This window comes from Schistocerca serialis, chromosome 7 (assembly GCF_023864345.2).
Source record: "Schistocerca serialis cubense isolate TAMUIC-IGC-003099 chromosome 7, iqSchSeri2.2, whole genome shotgun sequence".
In the NCBI taxonomy this organism is placed as follows: Eukaryota; Metazoa; Arthropoda; class Insecta; order Orthoptera; family Acrididae; genus Schistocerca; species Schistocerca serialis.
Window position 1 is genome coordinate 31,145,665 of NC_064644.1, and position 18,038 is coordinate 31,163,702.

An 18,038-nucleotide genomic window follows, 5' to 3' on the forward strand; every position below is an offset into this window, starting at 1 on the left:
GTGGCACGAATGTGAAAGGCGTTTTTATTCAAAGACAATAATTAGAGTGTAGTCATCGCGATATATGATGGTGCCCGGTCATTACAAATAGCGGAGTATGGCTCTTCCTTGAATGCGTGTTTACCAAATTAGTTGTAAAAAGACAGTTGTTCACAAAGTATTTTGAGCAACATAAAGTGAAACAGAATTCAGCTTCATTACTAAACCAAATATATTACTGTGTTATAACTGAGCAACAATATACAAACACAACTTAATACTGAGACAAATCAGAAATCATTAAAGGGAAAACTTCCAAATGTTAAAACCATAATGAAAATCTGTAAACAAAGTACCTGAAATCGTAACGTGATGGAAACAGAAAGAATTTGTTTCCAACACAGTTTGTTATACGAAACTTGTGTCACATGTAATCATGTTTTGGGAAATAGAATCAAATGTCACGAAATTTATAAAAAAGTTATGAAATATTTGTAATAAGTGAGAGAAAAGTGAAATGAAGAACAAATTAAGATTACCTATCTTAGAAAGCTAATTATATATTCAGTTAGATATATAACTACTCTATAATAATATAAACGTTTATGTAAAATTTGTACCTGTAAGACTATCGCTGCCGTCTAAAATTTTGTTTCATATGCATTTGGTAGGATGTTAATTGTATTAGGATATTTCGACCTACGGCAGAGGTGAAGTTAAATTGACGATTTTGAGTATCTGATTTTTCATTGAAGATTTAGGAAAATACTGATGCATGTTAAAGTAATTATAAAACTATATAGGCGAGCCATCGCAGCTAGACATCAGTAAGCACTTATAGATGACGATCAGCTGTCTCGTTGAAATATTGTAAAGCTTCCACAACATTACCCGACTCGACACCCAGGAACCAATGAAGCGATTGTAGAATCATTTATAAAATAAACTTATTTCTGGTTAAACGTAAAATATATACCCAGATATCAAAAAATCAAAAGAAAGGATTCTTTTTGCCAGTCATAGTGCACATGTTGCAGAATCTGTAGATCAACCGAGGCGCACGCCTCCTGAATATGTCAGCAAAGGTTGGCTTCATCGTTGATTTTTACATCACACGCAATTAATTTCAAACGTCCCCACAGATAAAAGTCAAGAGGTGTAAGATCAGGGGACCGTAGTGCCCGTTCGATAGGACCCCTCCAATGTCTTCCAAACTGCTTATCCAGAAAGTGTGTAACTTCAGTAGCGTAATGGGAGGTGCACCGTATTGTTGGATGAAGGTTGGGAAATCACCCTACCAATTCAACAGCGCTGGAAACTCATAAAGCGAACGTTATGATGCCTCTCCTTCTTCAAGGTTCCATCAATAAACTCTTGACCCGCGGTTCCTTTGCTCCAAATCCCACACAAAACCATTACATTTGCACCACCAGCACCTTTACAGGGAACCATCCATAAGGGGTTAGGATCGGACAGGTAACGATGGTTCTGTCTGTTTACTTCTCCTTGCGCATAAAAACAATCTTCGTCACTGAACAGCACCTGTCGTAAGAAGTTTGGACACCTGTTATACTATCCAGAGCTTATTCCACAAAAGTGCACCTGGCTATCAAGGTCATCCTCCACGAGATTACGTTGCAACTGTAACTTGTACAGATGCTATTGATGTGTGTGCAATAAATGCAGGACTGGATGCTGACTGACACTGGATACTGCTGGTAACCAGCACGCACTGTGATGTGGACTTCTCACAAAAGATGCCACAACTGCTGCTACAGTTTCTTCGTTGGAGGCTGTTTTTGGAGGTCTACTCGCTTGACCATCACAGAACCTTGAAGTCAGCTCCAGTCATTCTAGTACTTCGTCCTCAACTCATTAAAACAATTTCAATGCATTCCTGTTGTATAAGTGTCATTGTGGATCACCTGCCACAATAAACAGAACTGATCACTTCCTTGCAATTTCAAACTTTAACAGAACATAGATCCCACATAAATAAAGATATCTCATAACGGATTTCACATGTGTATTCTTGAGAAGGAGGCAGTTTAAAATGATGTGCCACATGAACCCTCTTCCCATTCGAAACACATAACCCAAATCCGAGATGGAGGAATTCAATATGGCCGCCGCTGTCGCCGTAGCTCCTGTAAATTGCTTCACCACATACAGACATCCCATACCAGAAGCCAGTAATATTTCTCACTCTGTCCTACTTTTACATGGGTGTATCAAGGCTTTTGAATCTCCCTGCACAACTGTAATAATTCACACGTAAAACCTATGTGTGTCATTGTTTTCAACTTGTATATTTTGGAAAAGAACATATCAGTACTAAATAAACAACATTTGTATATTAATGACAAAGTATGCTCAAATATACAGACACTCCTGGAAATGTCTCAACAATTACAGTATGGCCTTTCATATAGTAAGTCTACACACTTAGAATTTTAATAAGTCTTCTGAATTAACTATAAACATTTTATTACTTTTCACTGACATAATACATGTTTCTATAAATGTGAATGAGGCATCTTGTAAAAGTTTGTATTCAATAATCAGTAGCTGATATCATACACATATATAAAAATGGATATGTTTACCTAACTTGTAGAAATATCGTGTCTATCAGTTGAAACAAATGCCTCTAAGAAAAGTATGGTGGTGACAAAAGCAGGTAAAGGTAACTCCACACTCAGTCCTAGAGGTTTATGTAATGCTCTCTGGCTGGAGTGTCCACCTCTGCCATATGGTGTCATCAGGATGCGATATGGACGAGCCTGGCGACTGTCGGTTTCTCAAACCTGGGAACGAGTACTTCTTAACGAAGGAGAGCCTCTCTTGTTATCAAGAAGTGGAGAGTACTCTGTTTCAGTCCTCTCAACATGGAAAAACCCTTGGCAACACTGGGAACTAAACTCAGGCCTTCCCCATGGCAGCCAGCCATGCTCCCCACTCACCTACAGAGATGGACAAACGATTGTGGTATAACTAAATAATTAGTAATTTTCACAGAGCATTGGTGTTTGTACAATCACCACTCAATTTTGATACTTTCTTTTATTTACTCTTCTGTTTAAAAGGATTATAAATCTTTAATCTATAACAAGTTGTTATTCATAAATGAATCAGTTTTATCTATTTATAAAAAGTGAAGCTTTATTTTGCTACTCTGGTCGTATGTGCAGCCATAAACTAAATATCTTTAAGACAAGAGGCATATACTTCATAGTCAGAGGCAAGAAAGTTCATGAAATTTTTGTCGATAAATAACAAAGGGCAAAGAGTGAAAATTAGTGATAACGGTTGATTTTGAACTCTGTGTTAGAGAAATTATGCATTCTTTTCCATGATATGGTTTGAAACTATTTTCCCAATTTCTTATATCATCTGTGAAAATAACAATTTTAACTTTCAGACAGCCTATTGCTGTACCGAAAATATGTAAGATAACTGATCCAGTAGTTCTCATATACATTTTGCTTGATGAAAACTAGTTCCCCTTTATATAAATGATATTTCAAAACATTTCAACAGTATCTAAAGACAGCTGTCAAAGGCTCCTCAAACTATTCACCAGTTTCAACAGAATACCAAACCATATGCATTGGCTAAGTTGGTGTATAGCAGTCTCTCAAGTAAGTTAAAAATGTGCTCACATTTTATGAAGTGTAATGTAAATACAAATTTCTTACACCAGATCGTTATTTGGATGAATATAAAACAAAATAATAACCAACTTGAAGGTTTGGACTCATTTAATATGTTTCAGTAGACATGAAAAAATTTAATAATTATAATTTGTCACTCAACAACATTGTTTTACTAAAACTTAGAGCATTTGAGAGATTTTTGAGGGACCTTTACAATTTTCATATCATTCATTCCACAGAAAGTGATACTCTGCATGTGTGCATTTCACTATAACACTTCTACAGAAAGAATTTGAAGGTACGCTTACAGATTTTAGGCTATAAAATTGTAGTATAATTTATCAGAATACTTTTCCTTAATGATGTCCTCAAGTAAATCTCATTCCTCTTCATGTACACATACTGTGAGCTTACAAACCTTTCAGTGTTCAGTGTTGTAGGTTCCTTCTGGATGAAAATTAATAATAACATAACAGAAGAGTCCAGATGAGGATATTAACCTATATTGTGTAGTTAAAAATGCAATAAAAATTGTTGTCACTATTAGCTGAACAGTTTTCAGATTATTTGTCGGTGACAATAAGAAGGTTCTAAAATAATAAACAGCAAACTGAGATTGTCTTTGTGTAAAAGGTAGAATTAGTTCTAAATACAAGTAAAATATACTATATGAAATAAAGTTTTGTACAGTGAATTACAAGCCTTTGCATAAAAAATACTATCAAAATATAATCTAAAGTCAAAATTTTTTTGCCTTAAGAGACACCATGAAAACTATCCAGTCATCAAAAATACTTAACAAGAATGTGGCTTATCTAAAATAAGTGGAACATAAATTAATTCCGACATAGCTGAAATAAAGAGCTAAGAATAACTACTTGCTATATCACAAGTGTATATAAGGAGACAGCATTTCAAAGCTATTAAGGAACTCTCCCAGTACTCTCAGAATAAGAAAGAATTTTAAACCCTGTCTAGAGCAATAAATTCTGACTGTTAATCAAGAATTAGATAATTATAATTTGATTGAGATTAAGTTCACCCATATTCTCTATGTACATAGTGTAGTTCATACCAGAAAGTAGGATCACAACAAACTCTTCCCTTCCTCCATCTTCATTCACATCATATTCTCCTTTGCTTTCTAACTTTTTCTCTCAGTATATTTCGTAAGTAATGTATCCTGTACATTGTAATTTTCACCCATTTCATGTTGTAAATATCATAGCTATCTTTGTAGAGTGGAACGCTATTACTATAACTTTTTCTAATTCTTTTGTTTCTCTCTTGTATTTGGTAATTCTGTCATCAATGAATTGCATTTCTCATGGAGAGATGGGACACCAAGCCACTAGATGCTCACACACGTAGTGCAATAACAAAATAAAACACTCAGCATGCCCATGCTGTCATATATCCAATACATCCCGCTTGCAGAATTAATCCCATTGTACCTCATGTCTCGTTAAACCTAGCTGGTAATGAAACTGTAATTTATCAGAATATATTGAAATATTCCTATCTGTTATTCACCAATATTAGCAGTAAGACTAAATCATATGAAATAGTGGATTGACCACTAGGATTACAATCAAAGTAACTCATGTAACACATAAATATTGTACAATTGTGGACAAAAAAGAGGTAACTATATTGTTGAATTTCTGGTTTTACCAAGGATAAACTGACTTCAGTTACTTCTAATGTTTGCAGCTACTTATGGCAAAAGGAAAGTTGTGGATTCTGAATCGCCACGAGAAATCAACCGTTATACCAAGTGAAATTGTTTTCTATGTCAAAGGCTTTGTCTTAATAAATATTAATATTTTAATACTGATACTGCTTGAAGAACTATCCAATCTCATTTTCAAAAACTAAAATTGAAATTAGTCAGTGCTCAGCGAATCATATAGAGTTTAAGGAGACTGTAAAAGGACGTACATACATAAAGGAGAACTTTAACAAAGTTTGTATTTCCAAGAAATACCGGAAGTTATACTAGTTTTACACAGAAAACAAGAGGAAACACCCTAGATTTAAATGGGAATTATATACTTCAACATATTATTTCTCTTACCACTGAGTAAATGCTAACATAGTAACATCACCAATTTTCTGTATCAAATGAATTTAATCGATGAATCATAAAATATTCCTAATTCCTCTGAAACCATAAGAAATAAGCTTAACAATGGAGACTGTAGGAAACAAATCCCATTTATGAGATTGCGGAACATCTGTAATGATTCAGTAAGAAAGTTAAGTTAAGTTTTTGAGTAGGGTCTGCCTTTAGCAAAACACGATTTTGTTTTTTGTACCAGACATGTTTCACAGCAGTTGCAGCATCCTCAGCGTTTTTTTATTGTTATGGCTGTTAAACTTAAGGAATATTCTTTACTATTTAAATACATACAAATATTAGTTTCTAAATCGTAATTACAGGTTCCTGAGGAACACGTAAATTTGTGTATTCATACCTTCTTACTACATGGTGTGGTTTTCCTGCTGTATTACGTCATCACAGAGTCTATTTTTCTTTACAGCTTGTCACCTGCCACTATATATAACTTAACGTAGGCAAAACATTTACGCAAAAATCAGGATTTTCAAACTGTTGTGCCTATGCCTTAGATTAATAATTTATGTGAAATGTTGTGTGTGTGTATGTGTGTGTGTGTGTGTGTGTGTGTGTAAAGAAAGTGGGAGAGGAGGAGAGAGGGTGTGTGTGTGTGTGAGTGTGTGTGTGTGTGTGTGTGTGTGTGTGTGTGTGTGTGTGTGTGTGTTTGTGACAGAGAGAGAGAGACAGTGAGGGAGGGAGGCAGGGAGAGTGTAGGTTTGAGGATTTATCATTATTATTATTATAAGTATATATATTTAATTATTTATTTTTTGTTATATGTGTCTGTGTGTGCATGTGGGAGGAGGAGTTCTATGGGTTGGTATTATCTACTACTACTACACACACACACACAAACACACACACACACAAACACACACACATTGAAAAATTCAAAACAACTCCCAAAGACATCTTGAACTGTTCCACTGTCTGCCATCTTGTTTCCACTCCTTCTACTGATCCACTGTCCGACATCTTGTTATCACAGCTGACAGACAGTGACAGTGACAGTGACAACTCAAAACACTGAACTTGACAATGGAGAAGATGACAAAAAACAAACCGTAAGTGAAACATAATGTAAATAGATACACACACACACACACACACACACAACCTTAAACATAAATTCTTAATCTCAGGTATAGCCACAACAGGTTGGAAATCCTGATTTTTGCGTAAATGCTTTGCCTGCATTAAGTTTTATATAGTTGCAGGTGACAAACTGTAAAGTAAAACAGACACTATAAAAACGTAATACAGCAGGAGAAGATATGAATACACATTTTTATATGCTACTCATAAACCTTTAATTACGATTTAGAAACTAATATTTGTATGTAGCTAAACAGTAAGGAAGATTCCTTATGTTTAACAGCCATAACAATAAAAAAACACTGATGATGCTGCAACTGCAGTGAAACATGTCCCGGACCAAAAACAAGATCGTGTTTTGCTAAAGGCGGACTCCACTCAAAAACATATGTTATTGTTAAAGCAAACAGAGACAAAAGAGCTTCAAGATCAAGATGATTAGGTAAAGTTTTATTTCACATTACAGCTTTGTTTCTAAATATAACATACAGTTGCTCAGAATATTGTATTAAATATGTAGTGACTGTTTTCTCTCATACTACTGATCTAGTGAGTGAGTGTCGAACAGTTTAAGGTGATTACCTCACTTAGACCATACTGTGTTAAGTGTAAGTATTGTGACACACTCTTTCCTAGTGTTGGTTCACTAACGAGATACATAAATAAGGGTGTGAAAGTTTTCTTCAATTACCTTGTTTGATGTAGTTCAGTTTTTTCCATTATTTTTTCTCAGTGAGGAAGGCTAATAGTTATTTGGATTTTAAAAAGTAGCAAAATCAGTCTCAACATACTAGTAAACACTATGACATAGGTTTCCTATGTGTTGATGAGCCTAATATCTTCAAACAGGAAAAATTTGTAAGGAAGTTATAATTTAATGTAATAATCAAACACTAGATCAGCTCAGGGACAGATGAATATGATTCTATTTTCCTTGTGTTAGACTTCATGTCAGAATGTTGTCCTGGGCTGCGAGTAACTTCAAGACACTTAAATATTACACATTTATTATACCTCATTGCACGTAAAAGCTCCATTCCTGCCACAATTAAAGATAAAATAAAATGCAGCACAAATTTGTACAAGATTACGTTACAAAATGTGGCAAAATTGTTATACTGTTGCCCTGTTTTATGGTAAGTAAAATTATACATCCAATACATAAAATATTGAGATCTCTGGACGTGGGTTAATCAGCAGAAGGTGTCACGAGGAAACACAAAACTGGCATTCTATGGACAGGAACGTAATACCTGTCAATCGAGAATATGGACTGGAAAATTTAGAGACGGGAAAGGATTATATGATGTGAGATTTAGTGGCACGATGTTTGGTTGCTTGATTTGGGGCGAGGGGAACAAACAGCGAGGTCATCTGTCACTTCAGATTAGGAAAGACTGGGTAGAAAGTAGGCCATCCTGTTGAAAGGAAGCATCCCAATATTTGTGCAATGCGATTTAGGGAAATCATCGAAAACCTAAATCAGAATGGCCAGACGAGGGCTTGAACCATTGACTTCCCGAATGAAAGTCCAATCTGATAACCATTACGCCATCTTGCTCGGTAGTGGGAGGAAGAACAGAACTTCTGGTGAGGTGAGTATAAGTTTATAAACACAAAATCAAATATGCGTAATGCAGGAGTATATCTAATGATGAATATGGAAACACGAATGTGGGTAAGCTACAAATAACAGTATAGTGAATGCAGTATCCAAGCCAATATAGACACAAAGCCTATAACCACCAGAGCGGTTCAAGTTCATATGGCAACTAGTTCCGCAGATGATGATGAGATGGAAAGAAACCATAATGAGGTGAAAGAAATTATTCAGATAACTAAGAGACCCGAAAATGTATTTTTGCTGGGGGCTGGCTTTCGATAGTAGGAATAGGGAGAGAAGGAAAAATAATAGGAGAATGCTGAGTGGGGAAAGAAATGAAAGAGGAAACCACCTGATCATAGTCAAGAACTGGTTTCAAGAACCATGAAGAAAGTTTTATACACGAAAGTGATCTGGAGAGGCTGGTAGGTTTCCGATTGATTATATAGTGGTGAGACTGAGATTTCGGAATCATATTTTAAACTGTAATATATTTGCAGTGGTGGATATGGATTCATAACATAAGTTATTTGTCGTGAACTCTAAAAAGTAATTATGCTATAATGTGATGCACTGCAAAAAAGGTTAGATACGACAACACATACCCTAAAGTAAAAGTTAAATGTAGAGGCTGAATTAAATTTTCAAAATTAAAATGTATGTCAGTGCACATGATACTACCTTGTTATCACATATAATACATTAATACAATGTAGAGGGCCGGCCGCGGTGGTCTAGCGGTTCTAGGCGCTCAGTCCGGAACCGCGCGACTGCTACGGTCGCAGGTTCGAATCCTGCCTCGGGCATGGATGTGTGTGATGTCCTTAGGTTAGTTAGGTTTAAGTAGTACTAAGTTCTAGGGGACTGATGACCACAGATGTTAAGTCCCATAGTGCTCAGAGCCATTTGAACCATTTGAACAATGTAGAGCTGAAGAAATTGCAAGAAATTAGGAAATTAAGGAGATAGGACCTGGGTAAGTAGAATGAATCAGAGGTTGTTGAGCGTTTCAAAGGAAACAGCAGTCATAGATTGACTAAAACTGAGGAAGGCTAATGGACAGCTTTGAGAGATAAAATAGTGAATACAGTGGGTAATAAAGTAGGTAAAATTTCCAGGCCTAGCAAATGTCCTCGGATATTAAAGAAGATACTGAATTTATTCTATGAAAGCAAACAAATATAAAAACCCAGCAAATGATGCAAGCAAAAGGGATACAAATGTCTAAAAACTGAATGACAGGAAGCGGAAAACGGCCAGCCATGAATGCCTAGAGGACACATACAGTGCTATGAAAGCATGATAGGACAGACACTACCTGCAGGAAAACTAAAGAGGCCTCCGGAGAAAAGAGAAGCAATTATACGAGTGCCAAGAGCTCAGCTGGAAAACCGGTATTAATCAAAGAAAGGAAAGGTAAAAGGAGGAAGATATGTGTAGAGGGGGTGTAGAAGGGAATGAAGTTGAAAAAATTTTATAGAAAGGAAAAAGAAAGTAACCAATCACTGAGAGACGTAAGTCGAAGAAAGGTCTCTCCACTAGAGAACACTCCTGATATCCTCGGGAGAAGAAGCCATGACAAAACTATTCCCCCTGGTATGCAAAATGTTTAAGAGAGGAGAAATAGCCTCACACTGCGAGGACAATGTAATAATTCCAGTTCCAAAAAAAAGCGGGTGACAGGTTCAATTGGCTCTGAGCACTATGGGACTTAACATCTATGGTCATCAGTCCCTTAGAACTTAGAACTACTTAAACCTAACTAACCTAAGGACAGCACACAACACCCAGCCATTACGAGGCAGAGAAAATCGCTGACACCGCCGGGAATCGAACCCAGGAACCCGGGCGTGGGAAGCGAGAACGCTACCGCACGACCACTAGATGCGGGCGCGGGTGACAGGTGTGAATATTACCGAACCACCAGTTTAATAAGCCATGCAAAAAATATTGACGCAAATATTACACAGAAGAAAGGAAAACCCTTGGCAAAGATGAGTTTGAATTCTTGAGAAAAATAGTAAACACAGTGACCGCACGACTTCCCTTGGATGATATGCAAAACCTACGTTTATAGCATTTCTAGCCATAGAGAGAGTTTTTCACTTTGTTGATCGCATTATATTCTTTGGAATTCTGGAGGTAGCAAGAGTGAAATAGAAGCACTGAGAAGTTATATACAACGTGTTCAGGAATCTGAATTTATTTTTAACAGTCGGGGAGCACGTAAGGGAAGCGGTGGTTGATTTACGATATTGCGAGAAGACTCTGACCGATCACTGAGAGACCTAAGTCGAAATAAGCCCCCCTGGAACAAACGACATTCCCTCGGCCCTACTGATATCCTTGGAAGAAGCAGCCATAACAAAACTATTCCGCCTGGTATGTATGAGACAGGCCAAATACCCTCATTTTAAAAAGAAGATTGATAAATTTTACTATCTGTTTACCGGGTTTTAGCAGTGATCTGAATATTTTTTATTGTATTGCACGTAATATATGTGACCAAGAAGAAGCATGACGTGCACTGACGTACATTTTAATTTAGTAAATTAAATTCAGCAGCCACATTTCACTTTATATTTAGGGCGTATGTTGTCGTATCTAATCTGTTTTAACATCGCATCACAGTATAGCATAATTACTTTTTACAGTTTTTACAGAAGAGTGATACATTTTACTTGCTATGTAACGAGTTTTATTAGTGTTGCGAATAATTTTTATTGTATTACACGTATTATATATGATAACGAGGGAGCACTGACATACATATTAATTTTGTAAATTAAATTCAGCCTCTACGCATCACTTTATCTTTAGGGCGTGTGTTTGTCGTATGTAATCTGTTTCAGCAGCGCATCACATTATAGTATAATTACTTTTTATAGTTTTATCGAAAACATTCTAAGCACTTTGGAAGTTATTACTACATACATATGGTTTCACATTTCTACATTCCGCTTATTAGGGCTTGGCAAGAAGATATAACCTGTATTTACGAGGCTGCGTCTTATGTCGTATTGTCCAAATTTGTCTTGCTGGACAGTTGTCTGTATGACTGGCTTGCCTATTGCACCTTCTACATTTTTTCATCAGTTGCAATGTGTACGCAAACAAATTAAGATGTTCTGTATGAGTACCCAAGCCAATGTGAGATCTTTATATCGTATGTATTCCTACGTTTCTCTGTCATAAATAAATTTTTCTCTCCTGCCTCCATGCACAATACAACTACGTCCTCACGTAGACGCTATTGCTGTCAATAGATGTATAAATGATGTTACGATATGCAGCTTACAACCGATATCGCTAGAATGTACTATTTCGGATAAGTGCACAGACAGGCTGAGCTGTGAATGTATTTCCTCCCCAACGGGCTTAGTTCACATGTAAACAGTGTGTTATAATACTCATAACGATTTATATGAAGGATGCTAATACTGCTTACGTAATTTACGAGTACATCATTTCGCTATGTAAAGAGCTTCTCACTCGTCTGATGCTATTGTGTTTCTACAGTGAAAAGGCTGACATCTGACGATGACGTGTATATGTGTCGAACGATTTTAAAATATGACATGCGCTGAAGAAAAACGTAAGTGTTTATTATTTTCACCATTTCTGTAATGTACTACTATCTACAAGTCATGTTTGTGCTGTTCTATATATCTCTCTGTGCTTTATTATTAAGTTTTGCAGCAGTACTTGAAAATGGGCCAAAGGCCGAAGCTGCAATAGTGAAATAAATAACTTCTATAGCCAACGGTGAATATGATGCCCTTTAAAAATTCTACATGACTGTGAATCCCGACAGTGAGAATTTTTCTGAAATAATTTGTATAGAATGTAGCAATGTTTGCAAGTGAAGCATTGTCGATAAACAGTTTAGATAAGACGGTTTTAGATGTTGATGACAAGACGCTTTTGAAATGTGGTGCTACTGAACAGTGCTAAAGATAAGGTGGGTAGTTAACTTAACCAGTCAGGAAGTATTCAACAGAATTAGGGAGAAGAGAAATTTGTGACACAACTTGACGAAGAGTTGGGCTCGGTTGACAGGATACATCTAGATGTTATCCGTTTAGAGCTGCAGAGAATTGTGGGACGCAAAAATTGTAGAGGGATACCAACAAACGAACACAGTAAGCAGGTTCAAACGAATGTAGGTTGCGGCAATTATTTGGAGATAAACATTTTTGAAGAGGATAGAGTGACATGGAAAGCTGCTTCAGACCAGTCTCCGGAATGAAGACTACGTAACAACAACTTGGGAAGTTCAGTAGCGGCGATGGAACAGTGGCGTCATTCAGTTTGTGAAACCAACTTATCTTAAATACGTTCACTAACAATGAAAATATGAGTTTGTTTGTAATATTTGGAATCAGAATCAAAAGAAAGTTACGGATGTGGTACCTACAGGAATTTAATATGAGTACATTTAATTCAAATTACGCATTTCACTTTTCACAAGCAAAAATTTTAATAGTACGGCCGTTATGAACGTCTTTTTTCCTCAGTAATGTAGGCAAGAAGAGAGACTACGACTTTTATAGGAGCATTATCCAAATGAACTCCGACTGCTGTGGCGGAATTAAGAAGCAATGCCGTACATATGCCGGCTTTTTGTGTACGTGTTAACGTGCTCCAGTCCACCTTTCTAAAAGGGCTGTAGACGGGTTTACTCGAAGTACCTACTCGGACCCTGAAAGGTGTACATAGTTAGCGCAGCATTAGGTGGCCGATGTGGAGTGATCATTCGTCAGAAGCCCTGGGCGCGTTCATTCGTTTGTTCGGAAGGGGAGGAAGGCACGGGTTTGCCAACTTCTGGACCGTCAGCAGTGAAAGAATCAAGGCACGCGTCCCGCAGTCTTTCTCAAACGATTCTACAGAAACTATTGCTAAAAAAATCATTTTTGCCTTACTTGTAGCTTCATGTGTCAGGTTAATGATCATAATGTTCATAGTTATTGTGATATTTACGTTAAAGTAACACACTGTGCGAAAATCGTAACAGTTTGCAATGAAAAATGGTGGACTCTATGACTCTGCGTTTATTTTACCACGGCTCAATAGGCTTCAGTTCAGAGTGGCACTTCCCCTCCGGCACTCAGCATTTCCCCTGCGGCACCTACCCGTGCCCCCCATCACTACAACTCTCCTCATGTGTGGCCTACAAAATGAGCGTCTACCGGCCATGGTATTTTGCGCGGACTACGCTTGAATGCCGGCGGACACCCGGGCCTCTGTCCCATTCATCCGGTAAATCTTGAATGTTCAGGTTGTTTAGGTGGAATACTTATGGGAATTTGCTCTTAGTTCTCGTGTCGACCTTCTAAAATTCTATCAAAGGTTTTTGCTTTTTTTCAATACTGGAATTATGGTGTTGTATCTTCCGACGCGCCGTCCTGTTCAGATTGTGCACAGTTCTGTTTATCTAAAAAGTTATACATTATCGTATTAGCACAGGTGTGTTTTCGGCTTTTATTTATGTTGCTCCCATTCTTCAATGTTACCAGTAGAGTACGCTGTCCCTGTTTTCACATGGAGTTCATTCTCGCTAGCTAAGAAAGTGAAACTTAATCATACTGACAAAGAAGACGAAACCACCAAGATTGTGAGAATGACAATGTAACTGCTTTTTCTAAATAAGAAATTTGATGCTCTTCTACATTACGTCGAAATAGCAGTTAACAACGACATGATACACGACACTGACCCTACAACAGAGATAGATGATAGGATATGAGAATACGAAAAGTACGAAGAAAATTGGGAAACTCTTTAGTTCTTGAATTATAAGTATGAGAACAGAAATAAATATTTATCTTCCTGATGTGCTTCATGTTGGTGTCTTAGGAACTGTTTCATCATTTTCGCTCCTATTCTTTAACCAGAGCTGTCAGTTCGCACACTGCAGTGCTTCAGAAGGAAATGTAGTATTAGGATTGGTTTGCCTTAGCCATCCTCGGCCTTTTAAATTGACATATCGATCCAAGCGTATTGGGACATACAGTTCAGTGTGGGCTCGAAACAGCGATGCAGCCTTTCTGTTTTCACGTTAAGAACTCTATACCAGAGATGGAAGCATTGACTGATGGGGGAAAAGCTCAGCGAGAAAGCATACATGAAACCCAAGATTTGTAGGACAGTAATGTGGGATTTATCCACTAACTCGCACAGCTGCGAAGTAACAATATAAGTCTATAGATTTTACTCTATCGTGCTTGAGTTCGTTATCTGTATTTATTGCAAGCAGCAATCAGAGCGCAACCAAAGAGCAGGAACAAGAGGAGTTACCCCAATGGCCTTGAAAAAAACTATGATCCTCGTGCACCAACTTAGCAGGTTACATCGACACTTATACAGAAGCACCGTCAAGTCAGTTTGGAATAAAACCATAACATGTGATGAATATCGACTAATAACAAGTGTAACCAGAGCCATCTGCTGTGAACTCTCAAAATAACTTAGTCATTCATCACTGTTCGACCTGTAAGTGCAAATACAAAAAGCCACTTGGTTCTAAAACTTCAGTGTAAAGCTGAGCCTTGAAATCGCAAAGTTTTTCCTTTTCGTTCAAATAAATGCCAAACTAAAGTAAATATGAATATAAAAAGTATTTACAAGTGCCTGAAACTTAAATGTGTGTTAACTGATTAATATGAACAGCGCTCTGACAAACTACATTTTCGCAATTACGAATATCGTAGGTGGTAGGTACCTATCATAGACTCAAAGGATTAGTATATTTGGTGATGAACAAATGTAGTTTTTCACTAGTTTTCTATTTCATGTTTCGTTTCCGATAACCGTCCCCTTCCCCGACGCCAGTTTGAGTTACCAACTGCGCACCAAGGACTTTCATTCATCTGTGTCTGCCTTGTATATTGTCAAATTACTTCTGAGTACAGCAATTCCATAGAAACCACTAGCAGCAAAGAAAGGCCACCTACAGAAAAATACATACAATAACAGAAATCCACATAGGCGACAACAGGCCGATCCACATATGTTCAGAATCGACCCATTTTGATACCGTCCATGCAGAGACACGTAATTCACAAACAGGCGTCCACAGATATTTTTCTAAATGGGGACAAAATGTGAAACTTACCAGTTTTCATACAACTTATTCGGTGAGTTAGAAAAGGTGTCGTGTCCTAAGAACTAAATTTGACGATAAATACGCAATACTTCCTGTATCTCAAAAGTTTGTTGTAGGTTTGTTGTTTAAGGTAGGTTACTGCGGTACCTAACTAGCAAGCATATTTCAGTAGTATGCGTAAAGTACATCTTTTTGTATTATTAATATGAATATGGATGCCACCTTTTTGGTTCAATGACTTGAAATTACATCTTCATATGATTAAATCAATAGTATCAAAATAGTTTTGAAACAAGTAAGAAAATTTTCGAAAACATAATATGAATATGGATGTCAGATTTTTTGATTCAACGGTCTGAAAGTATATCTTCACATGATTAAATCAACAGCATGAAAATGGTATGGAAATAAAGTATGAAAATATTCGCGAAAGTAATTTAGTCATACTCCCATACTGTTACAGTGAAAATGAACATTAAAAATCCGAAATAGGGAAAAATGTGAGAATAAATCAAAAATCTTGCTAGACAGACGGACATGGAGTGTTTTGGAGCGGTCAGGAAATACCAAATACCGTTGTTTTTCACCCCTCGGGTGGTTCTCCCAAGCAGGAGGTGCATGATCTACTTGAACATGTTCCTGCAGTGCAAAATAGCGAGTCCACTTCGTCCCGAGATACGGTGTGAGTCGCGACGCAGAAAAATACCTCTCGTAGTTTCATTTGTCGGAGCTAGGTTTTTAAAAATATGCACTAACTATAGAAAACGTACGCTAAAGATTAAAATTATGGAAGTTAGTAACTAAAAGAGCAATGGATCGTAATGTATTTATCGATGTTTCACTTTGCATAAGGTGGTTACTATGTTATACTGAGATGTCCAAGTTGGTGCGCCGAAAAATTGGGAATACTTTGACTGCGCGGAGGCTGAGAACGAGAATTAGACTTGTGACTTAGGCTAACAGATGAATTTAAAACCAATCACCTCTACTGCAGAAACAAGTAAGTGTTTTAGGATTCCCTTTTAAGTCAATAAACTCGACGGATTTGTTATTGAATCAGATTATTTAGTCCGTTACTGATAATATATTTCATTAAGAGTTTAAGTTAAAAGCAATGTTATAATGTATCTTGTGCACATAATATATATTTTCAAAAATTTTCAAGACTGTCTACATTACTAGAACCCTGTTCGTTATTTTCCAACTTTCCTATACTAGACTCCAAGTTCTACTTTTCCTTTAAAACTCTTTTTTGGTGGGAAGTTTTTTTTTAATTTTATTGTGAGAAATTTAAGTACTTATTGAAACTTCCTGGCAGATTAAAACTGTGTGCCGGGCCGAGACTCGAACTCAGGAACTTTGCCTTTCGTGGGCAAGTGCTCTACCAACTTAGCTACCCAAGCACGACTCACGACCCGTCCTCATAGCTTTAATTTCACCAGTAGAGTGAAAATTTCCTTCTAGAAACATCCCCCAGCCTGTAGCTAAGCCATGTCTCAGCAATATCCTTTCTTCCAGGAGTGCTAGTTCTGCAAGGTTCGCAGGAGAGCTTCTGTGAAGTTTGGAAGGTAGGGGACGAGGTACTGGCGGAATTAAAGCTGTGAGGACGGGGCGTCAGTCGTGCTTGGGTAGCTCAGTTGGTAGAGCACTTGCCCGAGAAAGGCAAAGGTCCCGAGTTCGAGTCTCGGTCCGGCACACAGTTATAATCTACCAGGAAGTTTCATATCAGCGCACACTCCGCTGTAGAGTGAAAATTTCATTTTATAAGTACTTATTGCCGAATAGTTTAAGTTTACGAAAAATTGTTTTTGACAGGTAAGAATGAGTCCAAGTTGGCAATACAACAACATATGGAAATGGTATTACATAATTCCGGAACTTCATTTATCGGCAAAAATGCGACAAAAGTACCCATAGAAGCGAAGAAACGGGGAATAAACTTCAAAGGATGCTTATCCAACTTTAATGCCATCTATAAATGATAGTGTATAAAACTTCACATCTGTTTACATTAATGACTTTAGTACATTACTTTCTTGATAGCTATTATTTAGCGCCGACTGGCATAGCTGAAATAGAGCAAAATGTATTTCGAAAGTTACATGTTTTTATGTTAATTAGGTAAAGTGTTGCCCAGGACCAAAATACTATTAGGTGAATGTAGGAACTCCCACAGAGCCATACTCACATTGGCCGACAGAATAATTTTAGCAGGTTAGGACTGAACCTAGGCAGCCCTCGTCTCTCCAGTTTGACCCGTTGTTGTGCTGCATGCCAACTGGAACGCAGAAAACGTAGGGTATTCAACAAGTCATCACTGGTTTTACTTTTCCGCGAACAAATGATCTAGTACACAGGCACGGTTGTGTATCAAAGAAGAGAGGCAAGCTTATGGGAATCTGAGACGGACGACTAGTCGATAAACTGCTTTCATGCTCATAAGTTGGAAATTAGCGACGGAGGCCGTGCGCCAGGGTATTA

At 37.3% G+C, this 18,038-nt stretch overlaps 1 non-coding gene across 1 annotated transcript; it reads left to right on the plus strand.

Moving 5' to 3' along the window:
- Positions 1 to 17,178: 17,178 nt before the first annotated feature.
- On the plus strand, positions 17,179 to 17,253 carry Trnas-aga (transfer RNA serine (anticodon AGA)). Its single transcript has one exon. It is a non-coding gene; the product is annotated as a tRNA-Ser (tRNA).
- Positions 17,254 to 18,038: the final 785 nt, after the last annotated feature.